Below are 19,399 nucleotides of genomic sequence, written 5' to 3'. Positions count from 1 at the left end.
TCAAAAAGCATGTCAGTTCTGATACAACTCCAGGAATGCATACATGGTTTGGGGGGAAAATTTATTCCATTGTAAACAGAATGCTAAAGACAAAAATCTATGAACCTTGAGACAGTCAGTTATGCACCTGCAGCTAGGGAAGCTGGCTTCAAATGTTAAAGCTGGGCTAAAATCTCCCAACCCAGTTTCATGGGTGAAAATCTTCTTCTGTGAAAATGGGGCCAGGGCAGTAATTTTCTAGTAATTTCCTGGAATTTTTTGGGTTCCATTAGTTGCTTATCTGTACTTTGCATGTACTTTACATGTACTTATGTAATCTCATGTAATCACTATTGCCACATTAAACTGCCATAGCTCCCTCCCCAATTCTTGAGAACTGTTAAGGGTGTTGAGAGTTGATAAAAGACCTCTACTCTCCTCACAGAGCTGAATTTTCAAGAGTGGTTTCCTGGGAACTCTGGGAATTGTAGGTGTATGGTGGGGGGAATTGAAGGGGTCTCCTAACAATTCTCAGCACCCTTACCTCAATGCACTTTCCAGCATTCTGTGGCAGAAGCCATAACTTTTGCCTCATAGTGCTTGAAATGTGTCACACAGGTGGGGCTTCCAATCTAGTCTATCAATTGCACATGGGATTAGACTGATTGCACCTATCAGTACGCATAGGATTATCCTAGGGATGGAGGTGAATTTCATTTCATTTCAGATTTTTAAAAGGAAACTGACCTAATGTGCACCTCCCAAATTAATACACAGATTGTCGTGTGATTATTCTTCAGGTTTCACATGCCTCTGAATTTTGTAATCCACTTCCCATCCGAAAAAGCTTTTGGAAATGCATTTAAAATTCATTTGAAGGTAAAAATGCATGTAGAACGTGCACATTATAATACATATTTTAATGCACATTTTAATATGAATTTGTAAGTTCTTGCATTGTTGTTTGGTTTGTTTGTTTGGTTTTTAAAAAAATAATATGTAGAAATGAATGGCAGAGGCTTTTTTTATTATGTTTTTATATATAACGGAAACCACCCAGAGTAGCTGGGTCAACCCAGTTAGATAGGTAGATAATAATAATAATAATAATAATAATAATAATAATAATAATAATATTGACCTTGGGAATGGTGTAGCATTTCATAATTGAATTTCCTGAAACCTATTTCCATAAAGAAGAATTGAAGAGTTCCAGTGAAAATGAGCAAATTATATATTCAAAAAGTATGCCTGGAAATGATGCCACTGTATTCCTAGTTCTACTTTCTCTCCTCTCCACAGCGTTCTAACAGTCTCCTCCCTAATTATTGCTGAAGAGAGGTTACAGTAAGGATCTCTCAATTAATAGAAAACCCAGAGAATGAGTGGACTGGCTGCCAAGCAAGGCCATGTCTTCCAGAGCCTGCATTCTTTAATTGGCACCACCTTTGATTTGAGCCATGTATTATCACCTCACTCCTGTCTTTCAAGCTTGCCAGAGTTTGCTAATTTAATGCCGTCATGCTGAAGTTAATTAGGATTTGATGGCATCTCAGTTGGGTAACATTGCCTGAATTCGGGGAAATCAGAAATGACATCTTACGTTGACCATAAAGTGAAATTCAGAGTTGGCGCTATCCCCAGTCTCAGCTGACAAAGGAAATGATCCAAAAAGAGGTTTGGTACCTATGCAAACCTATTTATTCAGAAATAAGCTTCACTGAAGTCAGGGACATATAGCAGTAACAGGAGGGCACAGCGGAGCATTGCAGTCTTGGGACACAACCTGCACCACTGCTAGGCCTTTATTAGGCCACCTAACAGAATGCTACAATTCAAAATTAAGAATTAAAAACAAACCACAGAGCCTAGGGCTTGCCGATCGGAAGGTCGGCGGTTCAAATCCCTGCGACGGGGTGAGCTCCTGCTGCTCGGTCCCTGCTCCTGTCAACCTAGCAGTTTGAAAGCACGTCAAAGTGCAAGTAGATAAATGGGTACTACTCCGGCGGGAAGGTAAACAGTGTTTCTGTGCGCTGCTCTGGTTCGCCAGAAGTGGCTTAGTCATGCTGGCCACATGACCCAGAAGCTGTACGCCAGCTCCCTCGGCAGTAAAGCGAGATGAGCGCCGCAACCCCAGAGTTGTCCGCGACTGGACCTAATGGTCAGGGGTCCCTTTACCTTTACGGTAACAGGCATAGGGCATAGTTGTCAACTTTCCCCTTTTCTTGCGAGGAATCCTATTCGGAATAAGGGAATTTCCCTTTAAAAAGGGGAAACATTGACAACTATGGCATAGGGTGAGTCATATATGTATGTATATCACACACACATACATTACCCCAGCTTTCTATGCACATATATTTCTCAAGGTGCTTAATAATTGAAATCACAACAATAAAATAAAACATCTAAAAACATTAGGTAAGGTAAAAAAGTTAAAGGGCCCCTGGACAGTGAAGTCCAGTCAAAGGTGACCATGGGGTTGCGGCGCTCATCTCACTTTTCATGCTGAGGGAGCCAGCATTTGTGCACAGACAGCTTTCCAGGTCATGTGACCAGCAGGACAAAATCACTTCCGGCACAGTGGAACACTGTGACAGAAGCCAGAGCGCACAGAAACGACGTTTACCCTTCCGCTGCAGTGGTACCTACAGTATTTATCTACTTGCACTGGCATGCTTTTGAACTGCTAGGTTGGCAGAAGCTGGGACGGAGCAACAGGAGCTCATTCTGTCATGGGGATTCAAACAGCCGACTTTCTGATCAGCAAAGCCCAAGTGGCTCAGTGGTTCAGACCACAGTGCCACCCGCATCCCCCCCTAAAATAAATAAATAACAGAGTTATGGCAGATCAAGAAAGAATCTTCAACAACTTCTTTCTAGCCAGGCAAATGAAAACCCTGCCAATTTTTTTAAAAAATAAATTTACTGGTATATTAACCTATAGTTAAGAGATGCAGAACTGAGTCATTTAATGTTGTATCATCACAGACAGAGGGGCAGCCAATAGTGTATATTTACTTTGAACAAAGATTGGGCAACAAATAGGGAAAAAAAATGAACTGTAGGAAAGAGATTAGATGATATAATTGGTTGTCCTCCATCCCTAACTTTTTCGCTCCATCCTAATTCAGAGTGCTATGTGATAGTAGTGATCTATTCCAAAGAAAAATAGACTTGAAACAGATTAATGAAGGTTCGAGACACATTAATGAAAAGCTGTATTGCTGATGTATAGTCTAGTTACTGATTTATCTCATCAGCTGAAGATCTTTGAGTCTTTCCGACATCTGGTAGACGATTGTCATGGTATCAATAAATGAAATAAATTCTGTCAAGTGAAACTTTTTGGACGAAAATATAGCCCGAGTTAAATGTACACTTTTCAATAGAAGCTTTGCAAAATGAGCAGGAAATATTACAAATATAATGAAAATGATGTATAGATGGTATTTGACACCATCTAATCTGGCCAAAATGTACAGGACAAGTGACAGACTATGTTGGAAATGTAAGGAACATGAGGAGTTTTTCTACCATATGTGGTGGACTTGCACCAAAGTTAAAGCTTATTGGGACATGATATACAATGAACTAAAAAAAATGCTTAAAAATACATTTCTGAAAAAATCAGAGGCCTTCTTATTAGGTATTATTGGGGATGAAATCCCCCAAAAGGACGACAATTTATTCCTTTACATCACAACGGCAGCAAGAATACTCTTAGCCCAGAAATGGAAGCAACAAGAAACACCAACATTAAGTGAATGGCAGAGTAAGATGATGGAATATGCAGAACTGGCAAGATTGTCCAGGAAGATCCGAGACCAGCGAGACCAACTGTTTGAAAGAGACTGGAGTAAATTTATAATATATTTAAAAGATCATTCTAAAAATCTGGCAACGCTAACAGGATTGATTTAAAAGTTTTTGCAAATAGAATTTGTAACTTATTTACAATTGCATAGTATGTGGATTTAAGTAAGATAAAGTAAATAAGAGAAAATAGAAATGCGAAGAAGATAGGAAATGTAATTAGAAAGCTATCTAGGCGGAAGGGAGGAAGGAGCGGACTCGAGAGAGGAGGATAAGAAATGTTGATGTTCTTTGTCTTGAAATGGAAAACTAATAAATATTATTGAAGGGGGGGAGAGCAGGAAATATTACTAGGTTTTATCCAATGTAGTGCTTTGGAGATCGTTCCATCGGTGAAAGCATTTCTGCTTGCCTGATGGAAAGATTCATTTTTCTTTCCCCACAACTGGCGGTTCTCATGACCTCCCAGAGCACATTGGGGATGGTGCAGGAAGCACACAATGGGAGAAGAGGGGGTGAATCCTGTTGCACTAGCAGGAATCATGGTGTTGGCTTCCACTACTGCAATGATTTAGTTGAATATGGCCTAAGTATTCTGGTTGTGCATATACTGTACAGACTAGAACTTTCATAGAGTCCAACCCCCTGCAATGCAGAAATATCAGCTAATGCATCCATGACAGATGGCCAGCTGTGGCGTTTGCCCTCCTAGGTGGGTCATAAGGAAAGGGTTAAATGGATGTGAAGTGATTGGCCAGTGGGAACCCAAGGGGAAGAGTTATAGTTAGAGTTGGAGTTGTTTGGAGGTCAGTTGGGAGTTGGAGAAGGAAGAGGGAGGATAAGTCTGTGGGTTGGTTGAGTTTTGATGTGAGAGAGTGAGAGAAACTGATAGGAGGAGTGAGGAGATTTCACCCCTCCCATATCCAAGAATCTCCTGATGATCTCTGCTGACTCTCCAGAGAGGAGGAGCAGTGTTCTGCTCTCTACTTATTCTACTCCAGCAAAGAGTCAGTCAGTCAGTGTGTCGGAGAGAGAGAGACTGAGTGTTACAGATTGTGTGTAGAGATAAGGTTGCTGCTAAGAGTAGCTGCAGACACTCAGTGTAGTGTAGCATTCTTTATGCTTAGAGAACCCATTAAGCTCTGTATATAGTTGTATAGTAGTTGTAGATAGAATAAAGAAGATATTCTACAGAGCTGCTCTCCAAGTCATTTATATACTCTGCTAGACTCTGCTGTACTCTGCTGTGCGATGACTGTCTTCTTGTGGAAGTGAATCCGGTGCTCACAACTCTAAGCTGTGAGTCCTTGATGCTGACAAGGAGTCAGATAGACAGTTGGGATAATCAGTTAGCAGTTATTCGGAAAGGTATAGGCCGGTATAGAAACTAAGATTAAGAAACTGACAAGAAAAATTATCTGAAACTATAAACTTGTTATGGCTTATAAAAGAAACTTGCTTATTTGATTTAATGTTAACAACTGTCTGGACTCTGTGTGCACCTGAGAGAAACAGTTGGGTTGGTGGCAGCGGGAAAGCAATCACAGTGGTTGCACAGGGATCAATAGACCGTCAAACGTCCGGGGGCCCTGTGTGATCACCACACCAACCAGCCTCCACTTTAAAAACCCTCCAAGGAAGGAGAATCCACAACCTCCCGAGGGAGACTTCTTCCACTTGCACTGTTGCACGCACTTTGAGAATTCATGCAGAAATAATTTGTGAGGGGAATGGCTTTGGGGAAAAGGATCATATCTCAGGGGTAGAGCACATGTGCATGCAGAAGGTCCCAGATTAATCCCCGTTGTCTACAGGTAGGGTTGGAAGACCATGGAACCCTGGACAACCTGAGCTAGATTGGCCAATTGTCTGATTCACCTTTATTCCTATGTGTGGGGATTTACAAATGATTGCATATTTATGTTCCAAGCATGAGGCACAGAAGCCACGTTACACTATAATTTTGTTGGCACAGGGATCCGCATACCGTACTCTAACATCTGATTGATATCACTAGCTTTGTCTGCACCCCTGTAACAAAGCCAAGCAAAAAGGATGGTGAACTTGCAGCCCTTTGGATACTGTCAGACTACAACTCCCATCATCCTTTGCCATTCTAGCCATACTAGTTGGAGCTGATGGAACTCTCATCCTTTTTTACATGGACAGAGCAACTGTATCAGTTTCCAAAATAGCACCATTATATAAGACTTTCTCTCGCATTCATTTTATACTACTTTGTTATTTTAAGGATTTGTGGGAGCTGAGAGATAGGATGGCCTTTACCGAAGCCTAGTTGAATCTGATTCCTTCAGTTATTTTAGTAGGAAGGTTCAGAAATATGCCAGACTCTGAATGTGCCTGTCCTTGTGCTTCAAACCAGGATGAAGATCTTGTACACACTATTATATATTTTCCTTTATAAATGCATCAAGAGAGCAATATCTGGTATGGATTTTAGGGAGAGGACTGAAAATGAGTCTGCAGTTTATATGCTGTGTTGTTGTTTTTTGTATCTTTATCTTAGATCTTGTGATTTATGTCAAAAATATTTGCATTTGTTTTATGCTTTTATTCATTTTGTTTTTTTACATTATTTTATTCTGTTCTGCATAAATTAATCTTAGTTCACCCTACTTCATTTTATTAGAAAATATTGTTTTAACATGTGTTGAAAGAGGAAGAATATTCCTTTTTAAAGTGGCATACTGTGATCTGCCATGGAAATATACCATTTTATGTTTGCTTATGTTACAATTTATTTGGGTCAAAATTGTCTTCTACTGATGTTACTTGGTGTTACTTTCATTCTATTATTTTGTGATAGTCTAGTGACTATCACAAAACAGCTATATAAGGTGGCCCCACCCAAGCTTCTACCCTTCTTGGGTTTTTTGCAACATCCCTTCTCAAACTCTTACAGCAGTATGCTTGGCACTTGAATTTTGGGTGCACCTCAATAGATCTTTAGTGCACCTTTCTTCCTACTTTACACTATTCTTAATTTGATTGCATGCCAAGGCCCCAGGCCCCACAGTTCCGTTATATAATAAACACACGGATACAAAAATTTTAGGCTAATGGGATAAAATAGGCCACAACTTTATTGGGTAGAGATGTGAATGGTTTGGCTTAGGCCAGGCATGTCCAAAGTCCATTTTGGGAGCCTAATCCGGCCTGCCGGTTGGTTTAATCCGGCCCCTGTGGCAGTTTATTTCCTAGGGAAAAATCCTAAAAAAAAACAAACCCCAACAGCCCAACAACTTTGGTCGGCCCTTTGGTCAGCCCTCACGGTCCTTCACTTCATCAAATCTGGCCCCCTTTGAAAAAAGTTGGGACACCACTGGTTTAGGCATTGGGTGAAACCAGACTATATCCCAACTCCTGCCCATCTGCAGGGAGTCTCACTAAGGGTAAACCAGCAGTAGGGGGAACCCTATGACATACGCCAAATCGGGGCACCCCAGGGTTCCCTATGGAGTTATGGCATGGCCCTAGCCCACACCCAAGCTACGGACATCAATCCACAGCCCTGGATTCCTTTAACAGGATACCCTTATTGAGGAGGAGCAGGTGGAGGCTAAAATCTGCCCTCCCATAAACAAAGGCTTACCCAATGCCTAACATTACAAAGTTGTGGCGATTGCTACAAGGTAGACAAAAACCAAATGGCTGGTGCCAATTTGTTAAGTGGAAAAATTCCTACACAGCCCCATCTTTTTTTTTAATGTATTCTTTTTTTAAAAAAAAAATCCTTCATTGAAGTTCATAGATATCATAAAGTATCTTAAATCCACACATACAAAGAAAAAAATAACCTTACATAAATTTACCGTTAAATATTAAATTACTCTTTCCACATATTTTCTAACTAAACTAAGATAAAGTAAATAAAATAAAATAAAATAGACTTCCCATCATTTCCCAATGTAATTAACGTTTGTAATTTTGAATGTACTTATAATTATTACCTTCCTCTTAATATATTTTCCAATGCATTCTTACAACATGTCGTACCATTTTTCCTTATTTCTTAATATTTATTTTACACAAGGGTCATTCGAACGCTGCCATAGATGTTATATCAGTTACATTGTTACCCAGCCCCATCAATATTGCGGCCGACATATGTCCATACCAAGGTCGCTGTCACAGCAATGCATAAAAAGAGGGTGGGGGTTGGCTGGGAGATCCGGCAAGGATCCCCACCCCCCTACTTGCCATATAGAGGGTTTTGATTTGGCTGTTTAATTTTATTGGCATTCAGGGTAGGCAAGAAAGCTGAATTGAGCATTGGTAGGCACACGAAGGCGTGTTTGGGTGGAGAGCCACTTCCTAGTGTCATCTAACTTCAGGAGCTACTTGCTGTGGTGGTCTTATAGCCTAACTGGTGTCACCTGCTGAATGGTGAAGCATGGGGGTGGCTGGCACTGGTCATGTCAAGCACAACCTTTCCTGCCCTGGCCTGGCCACAGTGATCCATGCGACAGTCACCACCAGGCTTGACTACTGTAATTCGCTCTTTGTGGGGCTGCCCTTGAAGCTGTCCCAGAAACTCCAGTGGGTGCAGAATGCTGCAGCGAGGCTCCTCACGGGGTCTCTGCCATGGGAGCATATTCACCCAGTGCTTTTCCAGCTGCACTGGCTCCCGGTGGAGTACAGGGTCAGATTTAAGGTGCTGGTTTTGACCTTTAAAGCCCTTCACAGCCTAGTACCCTCTTACCTACGGGACCGCCTCTCCCGGTATGCCCCACGGAGTACCTTAAGGTCCATAAATAGCAACACCCTAGAGGTCCCGGGCCCTAAGGAAGTTAGATTAGCCTCAACCAGAGCCAGGGCCTTTTCAACACTGGCCTGGTGGAACGCTCTGTCTCATGAGACCAGGGCCCTGCGGGATCTGATTTCTTTCCGCAGGGCCTGTAAGACAGAGTTGTTCCATCTGGCCTTTGGCTTAGAATCAGTTTGATGCCCTCCCACTCTTTCTTTTTCCTTTCTCCTCCTGTGAAGCGGCTGCAGCTTAATGTTATAATGCTGTATTTTAATCTTGTTTTTTAAATTGTATTTTAATCAACATGTTTTTATTATTCGTTGTCAGCTGCTGAGCCCGGTCTTGGCTGGGGAGGTCGGGGTATAAATTATTATTATTATTATTATTATTATTATTATTATTATTATTATTATTATTATCATTATTATTATCATTATTATTAATTATTTCCAAAATTTTGCCTCCCATCATGGCAGCTTGGGTGATAGAATCTGATCTGGGCTTGGTTTTGCCTTTTTCTGCTGTCAGGAGATAATTCCTCATTGCCTGTGCAGGTTACACCTGCCCATACTTGTTTTATCTAATTGGCATGTTTTATAAAGATAATATAATAATAATTTATTATTTATACCCCACCCAGCTGGCTGGGTTTCCCCAGCCACTCTGGGCAGCTTCCAACAGAATATTAAAATACAATAATCTATTAAATATTAAAAGCTTCCCTAAACAGGGCTGCCTTCATATAATCTCCACCCAACTCTTGTTGAGTCTTCACTTTGGCTGTGGGACAAATAAAGGAATTTATTGATTCCACTGAAATTCCCCAGATAGTTTATGTGAAGGTGAACTGCAACAATTTTAGATGATGGCAGCTTCCTAAAAGATATCTGTGTCCTGTCCTAATTGCAAAAAATCTGTCCGAAAGCTGTGCTTTAAGATTGGTCTCTTACCTCATTTCAGGACATGCCTGAATTAGCAAATGTGATTCCAGTTCAAAATCACTGCTCTCCACTCTTGAGCAATATGCAGTCCATTAATAACACAAATGTCAGACTTCTTGGGTCTGCCACATACTATCCTCGCATCCCACTCCCAAGCAAGAATTTAATAAGCAATTAATTGCTGAAATGATGCATAGCTATCTGCAAGAACCAATTCTAGAAACTGCAAGGACTTCAATTCTATTAGAAAATAAAATGGAGTTTGTGTGCTATTTTTGAATGTGTGAGAGAGCACAGAAGTCAAGGGAATCTAGTGGGTGATGTTATTATTGTAGGGTTTCAAATAAGAGAAATGACCAAAGTTAACTTTTGCTAACAAACTTTAGGATTTATGAATGAACCCATAGGCACAAGTCTTTCTGAAGATGGCTTCCAGCAATCTTCAAGAAAAGACGGCTTTGTGAGACTGGTGTTGGATTTTTTTAGCACATTTATGCAAAAGTAACTCTGAGTTCAGTAGGACTCATTCTCTAGTAATTGTGTCTGTTTGGGATAAATTCTAATTGAACTCAGGGGGACATGTGTCTGAGTAGTCTCAGTCATACATTCAATCTGCTAGGGTTATTGCCTCATATAAGTTATCCTGAGATTTTGTTGTTGGCATTCATCTGTGGAAGAGTGCGCCTTCAGGGCTGTTGCGTGTCGAGGTCCCCAGGTCCACCCCAATAACTCACACATCACAAAGAATTTTTGTTTAAGGTTTTTGGCATAATTTTGGCCACAACTTTATTAAAATACAAATTTGTGAGTGGTTGCTTGGGCATTGGTTGCGACTATCTGCCCCCACCATGGGGGACAGACTGACATTCCGCACGATGCGAAAGTCAGAATGGGGGAATACACTTGGGGGTTACGCGGAGCAGGGAACCTGCCCTCACCCCAAATGCAACCAGGAGCTCATTGCTATGGCCCGAGCCCCCTTGACAGAGTGGACAAGCAATAGTTAGCCCCCGATTCCTTTAACGGAATCCCTTGCAGCAGCAGCATTAGAGGGGCAGGCACAGCCAATCCATGCCCCTCAACCAACCAAACCATAAACCAATGCCTAACCGCAACCGTACAAGTTGTGACGATTTGCTACGCAGTAGGCAAAAACCAAATGGCCCCAGCCAATCAGCCAGATGGACAAAATTCCTACCAGGCCCCCGCTCCAAAGCAGACGACCCCATGACAGGCATAGCAAGGTCAAAGCGAACAACCCTATTCTAGGAAGGGAGGGACGGGCAATCCGCTGCATGGGCGAAAAGAGGAAGCCCTAGCCTCGTGCAAGGAGTTTTAGCATTTCTGGCTCTCAATCAATAAATGGCAACATTAATTTCTTCCCAAAAACAAGGGAAGCCCCAATCGCATCAGTGGCCAACGATCAGTTAGCCCGCCCCCAACTTTGGAGTGTCCTGGCGGCCTCCACTGCAACACGTGCTCTCCATGAAGGAGAACACGCTATGTCAAACTGTTGGAGAGTTGCAGTACTTGCTGTGGCTATAGAGAGATAATACTATATGTTCACACAAATTGAGAAATCCTTTGTATTTCAGCCACACAGCTACTGACTATCTGAGAACTTTGTTAGATATGGGCCAAAAGTCCAAAACTTTGGCATTGCCAAAAAGGAATTGGGGGGGATGCGTATTCAGGAGGCATTGTCCTCACTATGAATTGGATTCATTGGCTCTCAGTTCCATTGACATATGACCAAATTTGATTGGCAGTGTAGCAAAATGACATTATCCTGTTCACTTCAAGATATCTGATTGGTTGAGATTGTTCGTGGGATTATTCCAGCAATAAGATCATTTGATAATACTTTTTTTTTTAAAAAAAAAGCATTGGCTTGAAGAACAGCAACAGCAACTGGTAAAGGATACAATGGTAGTGATCAGAAACTACAAAGCTGAACACTTATGCAAGTTGCTTACAGAAAACCTGCTTATTCAGCATTCAGCTTGATTCCTTTGCAGAAACCACTTTGGTTATTTATTGAACATTCATTCTGAATTGTTTGTGGGGAGATTATAGAATGTTACAGCAAACAATTGTTATTTCACACTTCAAAGTGCATTTTCCAGTGCATTTTCCCAACACTTTCTAGATCACAGAAAGCATGTTCTTTGGGGGAAAGCAGGTTTGTTGTGCAAGAGTGTTCTATCAGTCTTAGTTGTACAACCTGAATTTGGTGGTGTGTGATTTAACTTCACCTGGAAATAGCAGCAGATTGGAAGCACGCTCACTGTAGAGCAGGAGTCAGCAAACTTTTTCAGCAGGGGGCTGGTCCACTGTCCCTCAGACCTTGTGGGGGGCCGGACTATATTTTGAAGCGGGAGGGGAAATGATGCAAGAGCACTGGTGGCTGCTCAGGGGCTGGCGGTGGCGATGGAGGGACGGTGTGCGGTGTGCAAAAGGGCTCCAGAGAGGGCTGCTTTAAATGGCGGCCACTCAAGTGCTGCTGCTGGCACTAACAAAGCCCAGCCCCCTTCCTCCTCTAGGCAGGGCAGGGAGAAGCCAGGAAGAGAGACGGAGGAGGCTGCGGCGGTGGCACTGTGTAAGGAGGGAGAGGGAAATAACAAGTGCACCAGCGATCCACGTGGTGGTTCCCAGACCGTCCATGGGTCGGATCCAGAAGGCAATTGGGCCTGATCTGGCCCGCGGCCCTTAGTTTGCCTACCCATGCTCTAGAGTTTTGTTTGGAAATATTTATCAGGTCAATTCCTACTGAGAGCACTGGTTTCAACAAGAAGAATGAATCTGAAGGGCATTCCACCCTAGACATTATGGGTTGGGAACCTCCAAACATCCAGCACAACAGATCTGCTATTGTTTATGCTAGTAATTCCCAAACTACAGTGTCATAAGAAGACTGCCAATATGGTTCAAGAAACAATTTAAGGATTATTAAGGATTAAGTATTTATGACTTTGCCCTCTTTTCTCCAATGTTATTTCGTAAGAACCCTGTAAGTTGGCAAGGCTGAGAGGTAATGATTGGCCCACGGCCTAGTCAGCTTCATGGCAGTGGAGATTTCAACCTGGGACTCTCTAACCACTACAGGCGTACCTTGGAGATATTGCGGGTTCAGTTCCAGACCACCACAAGAAAGCTAATATCACAATAAAGCATGCATTAAAAAGCAACAACACAACTCTAAAGTTTGTTGTTGTTGTTTTTTACTATAGTCTGTTAAGCCAGCCCCACTCCCCACCTGATTTAAAGGGCAGGGAGGGGGAACTCACCTCCAGCTCCAGACCAAGCAGCTCCACTCCTGTGGCCAGAAGAGGGGGAACTTTATCCCCACTCCAAACCACAAATTAATAGAAGACAGCAATGCCATTGGAGAGCAATACACCTCAGGCCACCTTCATAAGTGCGCAAAGAGGGTCCTGTGATTATTTCAAATGCAGCCGTGAGCACAAAGTAGCCACCTACAAATTCATTTTGAAATATACAGGCATAACTTGTTTTATTGTGCTTTGCTTTACAGTGGTACCTCGGGTTAAGAACTTAATTCATTCTGGAGGTCCGTTCCTAAACTGAAACTGTTCTTAACCTGAGGTACCACTTTAGCTAACGGGGCCTCCCACTGCTGCCACACCGCCGCCATGCAATTTCTGTTCTCATCCTGAAGCAAAGTTCTTAACCTGAGGTACTATTTCTGGGTTAGCAGAGTCTGTTACCTGAAGCATCTGCAACCTGAAGCATCTGTAACCTGAGGTACCACTGTATTGCTCTTCACATGGCTTTGCAAGCTGCAGGCAACCTAGCTGTTTCCTTTACTGGAGGTTTTTAAGCAGAGGTTGGATGGCCATCTACCATTAATGCTTCAGTTGAGATTCTTGCATTGTTGGGGGTTGGACTTGATTATCATCAGGGTCCCTTCCATGAGTCTATGATTCTATGACACTTGTATGGAAAAGTTTTGAGTCTATGTGTGCTGGTAAGGAACACCATCCTACTTCAGAATAAATTACATGGCAATTGTGGGAACCAGTATTTAAAAAAACACACCAGGCTATTGATTTCCGTGAAATATGAGGTACTGCTGTTTTTTAGTTGGTGTAGGGATGGGAGAATATGGTGGAGATAAATCAATTTCCTTGATTTAGCTAGATCATTCAGTTATCATACAACAGTAAAACTAAGTTAGCCAAAAGTTATATAATCTATGAAGGAAATTCCCAAGGTTAATATTTTTTCCACACACAAAAAAATGATAATTAAAACCACTAAAGGAGTTTCTCCCCTCCCCCAGGAGCAGCCTAAAAATGTAAAGTATAATCAGTCAAATATTATATATATATATGCACACATACCTCTGCTAAAGGGGAAGCTCTTAGCACAAAGCTGCGCTGTATTGATTTCCTTTTAAACAAGAAAAGGGAAGTGCCATGGGCTTAAAACTGAATACTCCAGCACAATTCTGCTTCACTGTTCAATACATGGAAATAAAGAAAGATATTAGAAGTTCTATTTCCATCTTCTGAGGCTGGATGGAAAATTTACTGATCAACAGGGAGGAAAATGAAATAAAAGTAGAACCAGATAACTTACAGTGAAAAGCAGTACACCATATTACAAGTTGCAAAATAAACTGAGTTGCTAGTTCACAATACTTGCCCTTCATTCAGGAGTTACAACCTATCTGCATATTACAGTTGAATGGAATTAACAAAATCCACAGATTGGGTGGCATCCAGAATTTATGTGCGCAGAACTTTGGTAAGGGGATGAGGGTGAAAATTTTGCTGAAATTTGCACCCTATGAAGCCCACATTTCTGAATTCTGTAATTTGGTTCTCCAACCAAGAAATGTGTACAACAAATACTTCAGCTAGGGCAAATTTTGTATAAAATGCATGCTAGTGAAAAGATTATATAGAAATGCATTGTGTATATTGGGCAAAAATGAATGCTAACATGTATATTTAGGATAAATTAGCCCTAAAATGTTGGTGAATTTTCATAAGGATTTTCAAAAAAATGCAAAATGCTGTGGAACTGTAGAGAACTAAAGTTAAAATGGGAAAATATGACAGAATTGCCCATCCATAGCCTGCCGTGAACAATCTCGCCTGATGAGAAGACTCCACCCCTTTGAACTGTATTTATTCATTGTATGTTAACTTCCATTGTGCTCCACACTTATGTATTATGTTTTAGATTGTTTCTTTGCAATACTGAATTTATTCATTGTTGCCTTTGTCCTATTTGTTTTGAATTTTTTTCTTTTTATTTAATAGTAAGTATATGTTTGTTTTAAGCTGCTTTGCTCATTGTGACAAATCAGCATATAATAATAGTACTGAAAGTAGTCAGGAACATGCTACCCAAAAGATCCTGGATAACATGCTGGGCAATCTGAGAGGGCGTACCAAATGTGAAAATTACCCTCTAGCATCACAATAAAAGATTATGGGCTAACTGCACGCTTTCTTTATTTTTGATTGGTTAAATGTGTGCTTCCCCCATTTAAAGGGCCGGTCTCACCAGGTACTGATGGAGCCTTTGTCATTTCCTTCTAAATAGACCCTTAAGAAACACCCAGAGCTACTGCAGTTCTCCTTACTACTCTGAACGCTTGCTTAAGGACCTATTATTCTGCCTGCTGGTTGCCACATCTCTTTGAAAACTATTGTATTAACTTGGTCATTTCACTGCTCTTTTTCTGCCAGAAAAGTTCTCAAAATGACACTCCATTACATACCCTCCAACATGTTTCCAATGAAAATATGGACGTCCCATTCCATAATGATAACTTTACTATTTATACCCCACACATCTTACTGGGTTGCCCCAGCCAGTCACTTTGTGCAGCTACCAACATATATTAAAACATAATAAAACATTAAAAAAACACACTTCCCTATACAGGATTGTCTTCAGACAGCTCAGGGGTCAGATAACTCCATACTGTCCAACATTTATCAAGTGAAAATAGGGACATCCTAAGGAAAAGTGGGACAGTCCAGGATCAAATCAGAAACCGAGACAGCTTCTCTAAATCAGGGAGGTCGCTGGAAAATAGGGACACTTGGAGGGTCTACCATTATGACTGCTTCTCATTTTGTTAAATTGTGGTTCCAGTTACAAGCAGTTTAATTAATGAGCATCATCAGTCCATGCAGATTTACAGTTTACACATTCTGAATTGGCTGACAACAATGGGCAGGGCTAAATTGGATTTTATTGCAATGTCTCCTTAGTTGTTATTGGATTAGCATGATATAAATGTTCTGTAACCAATATGAGACAAAAGACTAGAAGAACTGGGCTAACTCTTCACAAGTTGATTGCAAACAACTTCTTCTTTCTGAATCTTTTTAGAGACTTCATAGGAGAAGTTTGGGTTTTTCCTGAGCATTTTTTGAAATTTCAGAATGACCTGGCCCTTCCAGTTGTTTCCCTGCCAGCTCCCTCACCCCTGTTGTGGTGTGTAGAACAGTTCTGTAAAATAGTGTTGCTGTCCGTTTTAAAGAGTTATTTCTGGTTGTTGGGTCTACAGTAGGGTTGCCACCTATGATCGGGGGGGAAAATGGAACAGGTGGGGAGAAATTTCTTTACCTGGTGTAGAAATGACCAAAGCAATCAATTACAATGGCACGCAGGGTTTATGGTGGTTTATTCCATGGTCTGAAGCTCAACATAAAAAAACAAAAAACGAAGATCATGGCCACTGGGCCCATCAACTCCTGGCAAATAGAAGGGGAAGAAATGGAGGCAGTGAGAGATTTCACTTTCTTGGGCTCCATGATCACTGCAGATGGTGACAGCAGTCACAAAATTAAAAGACACCTGCTCCTTGGGATAAAGGCAATGGGAAACCTAGACAGCATCTTAAAAAGCAGAGACATCACCTTGCCAACAAAGGTCTGCATAGTTAAAGCCATGGTTTTCCAAGTAGTGATGTATGGAAGTGAGAGCTGGACCATAAAGAAGGCCGATCGCCGAAGAATTGATGCTTTTGAATTATGGTGCTGGAGGAGACTCTTGAGAGCCCCATGGACTGCAAGAAGATCAAACCTTTCCATTCTGAAGGAAATTAGCCCTGAGTGCTCACTGGAAGGACAGATCGTGAAGCTGAGGCTCCAATACTTTGGCCACCTCATGAGAAGAGAAGACTCCCTGGAAAAGACCCAGATGTTGGGAAAGATTGAGGGCACAAGGAGAAGGGGATGACAGAGGACGAGGTGGTTGGACAGTGTTCTCAAAGCTACCAGCATGAGTCTGACCAAACTGCGGGAGGCAGTGGAAGACAGGAGTGCCTGGCCTGCTCTGGTCCATGGGGTCACGAAGAATCGGACACGACTAAACAACAACATTTCATGGCTGCACAGCAACTCTCTTTGTACCCCCAGCTCTCTGCCAGAGCAAAATCAAGTCAATACAGACTGAGAGCAAAACTTTTCAGGGAAGTCATACAGATACTAGCTCCATAGTAATGTTCAGCTAATCAGATTCACTGAAGGGCAAATTTCAGAAAGAAAGCCAAAGAAAGCAATGCAAATGAATAAGCGAACACTTTTAAAGAACTTGCAAATGAAGAAGAAGAAGAAAGTTGCTTTTACACTGCTGAAAATATTCCTGGAGACTGAGTATTGTCACCTTCCCCATAATATCCATGCCAATGCCAAATGGATATTATTATGATCTTGAAACTAAGACCAAAAAAGAAAAGTGTTGAACTGTCACAAGCTTCTCTGCACTGTGCTGTAACAAAATTGATCTGCCAGCTGCTCTTGTCTTGCCTTTTAATCTGTCTGGGAAGTAGACTTGTTTGATAGCTTATCAAGCACCAAGTGGTTAGCATTTGAAAGCATTTGAGAAAGAACCTGATAAGGAAAACAGCACCTTTCCAATAGTGTCAATTAGGGAATGACATTTAGGGGTGAAAGATGCATTAAAATTTGATCTGTGCTTCAGTTAGCTATATAGTGACTGGTTCTTCTTTGTAGTCTGTCTCAGCTGTAGTCCACAATTTCCCCAAGTTTCTTTTTTGAATTAAGTTTGATTAGGAAACATCAAAAACCCAGTCCTGGCTTAGGTTATATTATGCTATGAAAACATAGCACGTTGTCTCCTTATTGTTCTGTGCTTCAGGAACATTATGATATTTTTGACCACTGGCTGGGTAGATGATCTAATTAGTGCAAATACTGCTGCTAGGCCAAATGCCCAAACAAGAGGCTAATAAATAATATATTTATTGCATATGAAGCTTACCAAAGAATTCTTTTTTAAAAGGAAGAAATAAAGAAAACCACCACTTGGTTTGGGTGCTCTAGAAGGATTATGAAACACTGAAGAGCATAAGAATTTTACAAATTCGATTCACACTGGGTTTTTTAAAAAAAGAATATGTTGCCCCCACCAAGGGGATTAAGTTGCAGGTCCAAAAGGAAGACCATCATTGAAGTATGCCTGCAGAATGTCACTATTTGCCTTGTATCTGTGGTCTCCCCCCCAAAAAAAAAAACCACACACACACACACACAACTGTTTTTGAGTCGCTCAATTCTCTCTCTGCTTCTGGGATTTGGGTTTCTGAGACACTGTATAACATGAAAGTCTGCACACTTTCTTAAAGGGAATCTAAAAATAACTGTAGGGTTTCTCCTCCCTTTTGGCAGAAGCAGATGAAATTTTCAGGCAAAGGATCCCCTAGAGAGTTGATTAAGTCAATCAAATTGAACCCTAATCACACAAGATTTCCACAAGACTGCAACAATGTTCAGATGAACACGCTTGCCTCCCGTCTGATTTTGAAAGAAGGCCATAATGGGGGTGTGGGCTCTATGTAAAAAAAACCCAAAAACTCTCAGGCCCCTCCACCTATTTTAGAATGATAGAATCAGGCTATTTTGCCTACTTGGGCTATTCCCTCATGCCAGTCCTATTGGGATGAATGTCCCTTTTTAATGTAACCCTTCCCATTTTCAGATAAAGCATGAATTCCCAAGGAAATGCAACCCTTACAAGTGATTTCTTGTTGAACACTACTGATCTAAGCACTATCCTAAAATCGAAAGTTATGTAAGTATGTCTTGCATTTTAACAGTTTACAGGCTTCTAACATGCTCATTAAAATAAGGTCATTGCTTGAGTTTGAAAGTCAATTAACTCAGAAGGTGGAATGAAAAGTTCATGTTAATCCACTAATGTGCATCTCAGTGGCAATTAATTCAGATCTTTGTAGTGGTTCCAAGAAAGTAATTTACTCTTCTATAGGAAGCGTCTACAGATCCCCCCCCCCCATACCGGGGCATTCCATTATAATGAATAAATAATTGCTGCACATTCATTTTACAAAATTAGTATGTAAGCTTAGAATAACTCGGATCGATTTGTATCAATATTGATATTGTACCAAGCCAAGTAATGCATAAGGATCAGGTCTCTTCTTTCTTTTTCCCTATTAGATTTTGATTAAGACGCTCCGATATTTCACCTACATTTACTGGTTTTGTAAGAAAGCAGACATTATAAAGTAACCATCAGGCTTATGATTGCCAATAGTACAAAGGAACTCAAGGCATTCAACTTACTATTATGTATATTCTGATGAATTTTTGCTTTCCCATGCATGAAAACCCCATTACTTTCCAGGCGTTGCAAGTCACCTAAGAGCTCATAAATGTATATGCCTTCAGGCTGAACATGGACCATTTATTACAAGAGTGCATGGACCCCAAAGCTCACCTAGTGTATTAAAACAAAACAACAAAACACAACTGCTGGTAAACTATTTGCACATTCTGCTTCAGTCAGTTCCCATTCACTATAATGGAGAACCTGAAAATTGCTATGATTTCCCTTTGAGGCCAAAGTGAATGAAATTTACAGGAAC

At 41.2% G+C, this 19,399-nt stretch overlaps 1 long non-coding RNA gene across 3 annotated transcripts; it reads left to right on the top strand.

The window, feature by feature from the left end:
• The first annotated feature begins 638 nt into the window (after nucleotides 1-638).
• LOC309370048 lies at nucleotides 639-19,239 on the top strand. 3 transcript variants are annotated; one of them, XR_014168387.1, is made up of 4 exons: nucleotides 648-685; nucleotides 780-858; nucleotides 18,493-18,585; nucleotides 19,159-19,239. It is a non-coding gene; the product is annotated as an uncharacterized lncRNA (long non-coding RNA). The 3 variants fall into 3 exon arrangements; XR_014168388.1 differs by adding an exon at nucleotides 1,282-1,326 and having other exon boundaries at nucleotides 659-858; XR_014168389.1 differs by lacking the exons at nucleotides 18,493-18,585; nucleotides 19,159-19,239 and adding an exon at nucleotides 1,282-1,444 and having other exon boundaries at nucleotides 639-685.
• The last annotated feature ends 160 nt before the right edge of the window (nucleotides 19,240-19,399 follow it).

This window comes from Podarcis melisellensis (assembly GCF_964234715.1).
Source record: "Podarcis melisellensis genome assembly, chromosome: 5".
Lineage (NCBI taxonomy): Eukaryota > Metazoa > Chordata > Lepidosauria > Squamata > Lacertidae > Podarcis > Podarcis melisellensis.
This window is presented reverse-complemented; position numbering and strand designations above follow the sequence as displayed.